Source organism: Lycium ferocissimum, chromosome 5 (assembly GCF_029784015.1).
Source record: "Lycium ferocissimum isolate CSIRO_LF1 chromosome 5, AGI_CSIRO_Lferr_CH_V1, whole genome shotgun sequence".
Lineage (NCBI taxonomy): Eukaryota > Viridiplantae > Streptophyta > Magnoliopsida > Solanales > Solanaceae > Lycium > Lycium ferocissimum.
Genome location: NC_081346.1, coordinates 20446529 through 20455945, shown reverse-complemented (window position 1 = coordinate 20455945; position 9417 = coordinate 20446529). Strand labels below are relative to the sequence as shown.

The window sequence follows — 9417 nt, the reverse complement described above, 5'->3', positions numbered from 1 at the left end:
GTAAATTTTCAAAGGATATACCGACTAAAATTAATCAAAAATGGTGGGTCGAAACGGTATAAAGTCTGTAGGTAAATTGGCGAGAGAAACGAAAATATCGACCGTTTCGGTTGGTTCTTGAATTACGCAATTAGAAAAAATGCACTATCAAGGTGTCGACGAGATACTCTTCTACTACTAGACCATAAATTTTACGTGTTAGTCTAAGACATTTTCTTTTTAAATTTTTTTTTATACTCTTCAACCACATTTTTTCCCGAAAATAATCTTACATATATTATATGTATTACATGTATATGTACACACACAATATATATATATATATATATATATATATATATATATATATATATATATATATATATATATGTGTGTGTACATATACATGTAATACATATAATGCACGATAACACGTGTCAACAGAGTCATGAGATAGAAACTGAATCGGCCAAAAAATCAACTACTTAGTCGATTCTCAAAATTATTTTTCTAAATAATAAAGAGGTCGTGTTGGTTGGTTTGTTGAGAAAAAACCCGACAAAGGTCGGTTGATTATATAAAAAATTGATCGAACTCGGTTGGTTTCTACCAACGGCTAAACCGGTTTTTGTTGAAGAGTGAAAAAGTCTCACATGGATGGTTTCCTTATATGGATTTGAGCAATCCTCCCCTCATGAGCTAGTTTTTGGGGTTGAGTTAGGCCCAAGATCTATTTCTTTACATGGTATCAGAGATTCAGAGTAGGACTAATCTCACCTGACGTCGGGCCCCCAAATTAAATTGTCCTCGCTCCAAATATCCAGCCCTGGGCTTGAGGTGGGGTGTTGAGGAGTGAAAAAAAGTTCCACATTGGTGGTTAATCCTATAAGGACAATCCTCCCCTCATAAGCTAGCTTTTAGGGTTGAGTTAGGCCAAAGATCAATTTCTTTATAGTATTTTCTTAGTAGTGAAAATAAATGCAGTAAGCATACTCAAGATTTCAACCTTGGCTAATGAGTAATTGGCAGCGTAAATCACATTTTTGATGTTGAGGCTGATGTTCAGACGCAACTTATTTATAAGGTCGACCCTTTGCCAAGCTCATTACTACTATATATAAGGGAGAATATCAATATTTTGTAGTCTTCACATGAATTTTTTATCTCTTTTTACTCCTAATTAAAAAATTTATTACTTTGTGAACTCTTACAAGTTTTGAGAACTTTAAGGGCTTTTTTTATACCACTAAAGATGATGTCATGGAAAAGATTAGTGGTCCCCACAAAACATGCTTATACATATTTGAGTCTTTTATGAAGTATATTAAATTTGTTTATAATTATATTTTTCCTTAAGAATTTATTATAGACACTTAAAGAATATAATTATCATGTCAATCAAATTCTATAATATAGGCTTAATTATTGAATTAAAATATTATTTTTTATTACACTATTTATTATTTGTTGATGTTAATTACCTATTATCATTTGCTATTTAAAAAATTTATTCGTCCTGTTATAGATAATTTTTTTTATTTTCTCCTGTAATTTTGTGTCGTACATGCTGGCAAAAATAAGTAATTAACAAAGATTTCACGTAAAGTAAGATTAGGTTTTAAATCAAAAGAATAAATACAAATAGACTATCATTGTTAAATATACTTAAAAATGAATCGAAATTGTAAATTATAGTCCGAAGTACGTTCATTAATTAAGCAAATTTTACTTGCCCACGCTTTCAACATAAAACTCGTCTAATAAATTACTATATTAAAAGAGGAACTATAAAATATTATAGTTATAAAAGCACTGTAGTTAAAGAAACCAAAGAGTAATAATACTAAATAATTGCAAAAAGTGGAGTATACTTTTTACCTTTTTAATATTAAAATATTTTGCAAAATACCGTATAATAAAAGACAAAATAGTTAAATTCAACATAAAAAAGTTATTACAATGTGAATTTCATAAAATGATTTATTAAATTAAGAAAAAGAAAAAGATGTTATTTTTTAACATGCATTTTTGGAAGGAAAATGAAAGCTTAAAGTAAGAACAATTTAACTTTATGGACTTTTCAATTTTTTTTTCGTGTGTTTAATTTGAGAAAACATCTACAAAAATATCTTGTAATATCAAGAGCTTTTATTATTTATATTTATTGATAAGTTAACTTTATTGATTTCATCATACAATAGTATTTTTTTCGCAGTAAATATTTTTGACATTAATTGAATATTGTAATATTTTTTGGTAAAAAATAAGTAAGTTTAATTCAAAAAACAAATGAAATTAATTTAACATATGAAAAGCTAAATTTGGATCATCGGAGATTTTAGTCTAAAGATATCTAAGTAAAATAGCAATAAGAAAAGTCAATGTTTGATTATTTTTTTTTAAAAACAAAAGCTAATATATAAACTAAAAAAATGTTTTCCCTTAACTTTCAGATAGAAGTCTATTGAACGTATCAAATTGATGTTAGAAAAACAAAGAAACAATAACAGAAAAAATTTATAAAATATCTACAAATTAAATTTTATAAGATCGATTTGGGCCTGAACTTAGCACGGACCAAATGACACTAGTAGAGTAAATACATAAGGCTCATAGATGGTGCCTCGAGTGTGCTAACTAGACACAAACATGCTTGTAACGTGCAAAGATAACACATTGAGATATATTCATAGCCAACAGGCCGGAGAGGGGTTATAGCCATCCATAGAGTTAGCTCGTGTGGAGACCTTTCACACACTTCTAGATAATGTAAGCTTAGTATGATTATATCCGTCAATCACCAACATGACTAACAAGATTAATTAGTTCAAAATAATCGTGGCATGCACGACAAGGTAGTCACCCAGCATGTCCGCCTTATTAGTACTCTTCTATCCCAATTTATATGATACATTTTTTTTATAGTCGATCTAAAAAAGAATGACACATTTCCTTATTTGACAATAATTTAACTTTAAACTTTACAGTTTACACTTAACGAGATGATCTATAACCACACAAATATTTTTGACTTGTTTTAGATCACAAGAATCAAAAATCTTCTTTTATTTTTTAAATTTCATGCCCAGTCAAACTACATCACATAAATTGGGATTGAGGGAGTAAATTCTTTTAAAGAAACAGTCAATTAACATAAAGTTGACATATTTGTGCCTGTGGTCTTGACTCTCAGCTTTAACTTTATTCATATGTCAATTCATATGATCCCGTTTGGATGGGCTTAAAAAAAAGCGAACATATAAGTGAAAGCCAAAAAAATAAGTTGGGGTAGGCCAACTTATTTTTTTTAACTTATAAACGTTTTCGAACTAAAGCTAAACTTTTTAGATAAGCTAAGCCAAACGGGCCAATTATTTTTTTGTAGAACTTATTTTAAGCACAAAATGACTTTAAAAATTTGCTTTACCCAAACACTAAAAAAAGCTAAAAACGAATAATTTGTTTTCAAAGAACTTATAAGCCAATCCAAACGGGCTCAGAGACTTGTCTTAATGACTTTTTCTATTTTCCATCGAAGTTTCAACTTGTTACTTTCTGTCGCCCTTGGATGTTGTATATAAGTACAATTACGAGTGTTCATGGGTCGGTTTTGGGTTAAAACCAAAACCAAACCAATCTAGTTGATTTTTAAAATTATTAAAACCAAACCAAACTAAATATAATACATATTCATCGGTTTGGTTGTGGACGGTTTGGTTCGGTTTGAGTCAGTTTTTTGATTTTTAAGAAAATTAACGGTATTTATCTCTTTCATTTTTTTCTACAATTAGGAGAGAATTTTCTATCCTTTTCCAACTTATAATCCCTTATTACCCTTTTATTGTGGTAGCTATAGTTTCTTGCATTATGGAGAAAATGTCTTAGGATTTATAATTTTAATTAAGTGAATAAAGTTTATAAGAAATACAAAAATAAATCTAGGTAATTCTCATATAGTTGTTTCTTTGAATAAATGAGTTTGAATTCATGAATTTCTTTTTTAAAATCGGCTTAAGGTATAAAAGTTCACTAGCCTATTAAAGATAAATAAAATATTACTTAAAAAGTATTTATAAAAATTGATATATTGTATATATATATATATATATATATATATATATAATTATAAAAATTATGTATAAAATTTGTCGGTTCGGTTCGATTTTTTCTTCGGTTTGCTTTTAGTAAAACCAAAACCAAACCAAATATTATCGGTTTTTAAAAAATCAAAACCAAACCAAACCTAACCCAAGTAAATATCGGTTTATTTAATCGGTTTGATTTTGATTTTCGATTTGGATTGATTTTTAATGAAACCGTGAACACCCCTAATACAATAATGCCAATTAATGTGATATTGTTGAACTCGAATCGATGTTTCATTTATTAGTTTTCTTTCCAAAGGTCTAGGTAGAGAATTGGCCAAATTCATTTTTGACGTCACATAAATAATGGAAATAATTTATCTTTAAGCAGTTGCTTAATTTATCACATTATATCTCAAAAATGAATGTGCCTATTTTGGCTATTGAAAGAATTATTTTTCGCTATTGCTTTTGCTGTTTGGCAAGCACAATGTATAGAATTATGTCCTTCTTAGATGTGTGAATGTATAGAATTATGTCCTTCTTAGATGTGTGAACGTATATTGCTTTTTCTTGAGCCGAGGGTCTTCCGGAAATAGCCTCCCTACCTAAGGTAGAGGTAAGGTCTGCGTACAATCTACCCTCCCCAGACCCCACATTGTGGGACTCACTGGGTATGTTGTTTGTTATATGCTAATTGAGTTAGAAGGGTATATTAGTCCTTTCATTGATAATAATCCCCAATCCCAAATTCTGTTATTCTGTTAGTTGATTCCCAAAGTTAGTTAGTCAGTTACGCTGGTGGTTAGCATATGAACTGAACTCATTACATAAAGGGGGAAATTCATTGTAAAGGATTCATTCAGAAAATACTCAATAATATCTTCTTCTATTACTCTTCTCTGCTCTACCCTTGCTATATCACTGTTCAGGGATCATTCTCCATTATTGATCCCTTAGGTATATAGTTTGTGCTTGTCAATTTAGCACGTTACATTGTTGTTGTTGTTAGATGTGTGAATATGGTGCAATGCTGTAAGACAAAGTGAGGTTGAGATAAACTCTCTCTCTATATACATATCTTTATAGATGATGTAGTGTAGAATATTACACGTAATGATTAGCATTGTATGAGTATGGATGGGGCCGCTCCCATAAAATTATGACAAAATTTCTTGAGCACTCATGAATACGAGGCGCGCGCATGACCTATTAGCGAAAGCCGCAACAAGTGTATGAATGTATAATGTGTTAGATAAGACACTTATAAAAGAATTCTTGGTTCATGTACATGTTATAAACTTCATCAAATTTCTTGTGTGCAATTCTTAGGATATATGTGCGTTCATTCGTTTCTTAAGAATCTTCTCCTAACGCAATTAGAACAAGCTCACTTTGAGTTATGGGGCATAAGCAGTTCTTGCTCCTTATCTAAAGCCCAGAATTTCTAAATTGTGGGTGCTCATCTGTCGTTAATCCATATGATTTATTTACTAGTTACTGATCACATTATAGTGCTCAAGCAAAAAATGGGTTACCCAAATTAATCTCCATTCCAATTCCATATGCACTCTTTGATACATGCATGCAAGAAAACATCTCCTAATTAGGTCTGCCCTCTTCCGAGATGTTGCTCTTGAATCCAACATAGTCACGTTGTTCTTAAGATTGATACTCCATGTATACTCTCGCTATATACAATGCATTGCCAGAGATTGAGTCTTAACGATACTGGTTGGTTTTCTCATAAATGTCATCTGATACCTTTAAGGACAAATTAATTCCATCTCCAGTCTTCTTTGAAATGTCTGTCCATCAACCAACTCCATATTTCAGATATAGTATTCAATATTGAGTTATACCTTCTAAAGAATTCTTCAGACAAATTAAGAAAAAATTAAAGGGGACAGCCAAATTAAGATTGAGACACTACTTTCTATCTTTAACTTACCAAGGACATGGCCTTTGATAGGAGGGTGTAGCGGTTGAGTATTAGGGTAGAGGGTTAGTAGGTTACCGCACGGATTTCTTTTCCTTACCAGGAGTATCAGTATTTTCTTTTTACGTTTACTTATTTTTAGATCTCTAATACTACCTGATTGGTTTTTTCACTTCGTTTATCTTATTATTTTGCTATTGTTATTGCCTATTATTACTGCTGCCATTTCATCCCTTCCTTGGACCGAGGGTCTATCAGAAACAACTTTCCTACCATCACAAGATAGAGGTAAGGTCTGTGCACACTCTACTCTCCCCAGACCCCTTCATGGTGGGATTATACTGGGTTTGTTGTTGTTATTATTGTTGTTGTACACTATCTTCTGGCTTCTAAGAATCCACTATTGCTCCAACAATAACTAGTGGTAACATCTTTTTCTTGTCTTCGTAAGTCATAACGGCCAACAAGACCTTGTTAAAATGACAGTGAAGATGTACCGACGTGACAATTTACAACTTCTAATTAACCTTTTCTATTTTATCTTCGTTTTATACTATTCCAACTTTAGAATTCTACTTTTCCCTTATTTCCCGGAGGCACTAAGGATAAACTTGACTTACAAAATTTTGAGTTCAAAATCTAATATTGGTTGAGCTTTTACTGTTTTTAACATATTCCGTATGAGAAATACTTGGTTGATTAAATCCGCACTAAAGCCACATCCTTTGCAGTTTCCAGGTGGTTTGAAGGGAAGAAAATATGGATAGGAATTGGAAAATAATATAAGTAGTATGGTTTTGGGAAGACATCTTACTTCCGGTGAAAAAGTTTTGCGATGAACGTATTATTACCTTCCAAGTATTTTGCTATAAAAATGGTAACATGAGTATAGTATAAGTCGATTAACCTTTTTGCCTAAACACATGCTAGAAAATGTGCATTCTTGTGCTTAGCATTTACACACCATAGGCCACAGCAGGATAGCCCATAGGTGGAGAGATGTTGTAATAGTACAGTGACATAATGCATGTAATGGACCATCGCATTGATAACTCGACCGATATCACGCTGATGAACCTCGTACACTACAATTAATTGGCCACACTGAATTAATACCCTGGCAAAAAGGACCATCGCATGTGTTTAGGCAAAAGGGTTAAGTTCAAGTACTCGGTTCAGTACAGCAGTATGGTAGTATTAATATATCCATATTGCAGGGAACATATCTAATACCAATACACTATAGTTACAACTATGACAACCGGGGGTGTAGCTCATATGGTAGAGCGCTCGCTTCGCATGCGAGAGGCACGGGGTTCGATTCCCCGCACCTCCATTGCCTTTACTTGTTTTACGTTTCAATATGCGCCTGGTTTTATACTTCATGTTTATTCTAGGACTCGTTTATTGCTACTAAAAAGATGGAGAAGGAAAAGGAAAGAACATTTGAGGAAGTTGAATGGAATATTGACGTCGATTAACAAAATCTTAGCTAAACAATAACAATGTAGACAAATGTTAGAAGAGTTAATTACTTAAATGGTCATTCAAATTTAGGTAATTTTTTACAAAAATCACTTTTATTTTATTTAGAACAATAAAGTCATTCGACTATTAATATTTTCCTCAAAAGTTAAAACACCTCAAAAGCCTCATTCTCTCCTAGTAAGGATGCCATGTCATTAAAGCCCCATTTTTTTATTTTTTATTTTAATAATAGACATATTTAACTCATCAAAATAATTTAGCGAAATTTATATTTTATACCCAATCAAATATGACCTTGTTAAAAAATGGCAAATGAATCAAACCATACTTTTCTATTAAGCCACTTTTTTTCAAATCTAAGATTTTATTTTAATCTCGATTAAATATATTATCTTTCAATTTAAATTCAATTAATTTAATCTTTCTATTCAAATTCAAGTTTTTTTAAATAGCATATTTTTCCCACATTAAACAATATATTCTTTCCAAATTAAAATAGAAGATTATAGTCGAATCGATTTAATTTTAAAAAATCTAATTGATATTAAAAAATAAAGTTAGTGTAAAATTTTCCTTTGTATTTTTAGTTATTTATCCTTAAATATCTAGCGTGTAATTTTTGATATTTCCATTTCCTTACCATCTAGGTCTTTTTATTTCTCATGCAAAAGGTATAGAATTTTCATTACTATAATACTTATTTTAAAATATAATATTATTACTCTTAATTTTTATTTTGAAATATTATATTATTAGTCTTATATGAAATATAATATATTCTTAATTTATTTCATGCTAAGATATAGATATTCTAACTTGTCATACTAATATCTAGCAATATATTAAACTAAAGCCCTAAAGTAACTCAAATTCAAATTTTTTATATTTTATTTTTAATTTTTAAAACTAATCTATAGATTTAAAAATTCATCTTTTAATTTTAATTCATTTAGATTACATGCTAGTTTGTTCCTTCGCCACTTTTTAACGGGTTATATTTGATTGAATATAAAATATGAATTTGATTAAATGAGTTTGATGATTTAAGTATGTCTATTATTAAATATATGAGACTTAATGACATGACATGCCAACTAGGAGAGAAGAAGGTTTTTGAGGTGTTTAGGTAATTCCCTGGATGGTCATCCAAGTTTAAATAATAAAGTCACTTAAGTATCACTATTTTCCTCAAAAAATACGCTTTTGAGGAAAATAACCTAAATGAAACAAAAGTGACTTTTGTTGAAAAATACCTAAATTTGAATGACTTTATTGTCTTAAATAAAACAAAAATGATTTTGGTAGGAAATTCTCTAACTTGGATGACCGGAATTAAGGAATAACAATGTAGAAGCATGGCCAATTAAAGGAAGGCAGAGCTGTAGAGCAACTGGACATGTAATTATATTCTCTTCACCCTGTGGTTTCTCAAAAAAGAAGAAAAAACAAATTAAGCGTGTTGCTCAAAAATCATTGTTTAGGGAGAAATATTCCACATGGTAGACTACGATATCTGGCTAGCGGGGCATTATTTGGGTTCTGCAATTGCATTAATAATTGGAAAGGATATGGTTAAACTGGGAATTCATCTCGAAGCATATATTTTCAAGCCATCCTTTGCATCTCTTCCAATCGAGAAAATAAAAAACAACACGTTGAAGAGCGGAAACCTCCGTGCTCATACTGCGGTACTTACTTTCACTGTCAACATGATGAGTACTTCTCATTGGCCAAGTGATGATGATGGTACATTTGCTCAATTATGTGATTGGATTCCATACTTGTTCGTGAATCCATCAGATCCAATCTGCTCGGAATAGTTTGGGTATTTCGAATATACGAAGTCTTATAGCGACTGCAATAGGAAAAGAATCTGAACCATCACAACATCTAATTCCATCAGCTTGTGTGGTTACTAAAGTGAGC

The 9417-nt window shown here is 30.8% G+C and overlaps 1 non-coding gene across 1 annotated transcript; it reads left to right on the top strand.

Moving 5' to 3' along the window:
- The first annotated feature begins 7266 nt into the window (after positions 1 to 7266).
- On the top strand, positions 7267 to 7339 carry TRNAA-CGC (transfer RNA alanine (anticodon CGC)). Its single transcript has one exon. It is a non-coding gene; the product is annotated as a tRNA-Ala (tRNA).
- The last annotated feature ends 2078 nt before the right edge of the window (positions 7340 to 9417 follow it).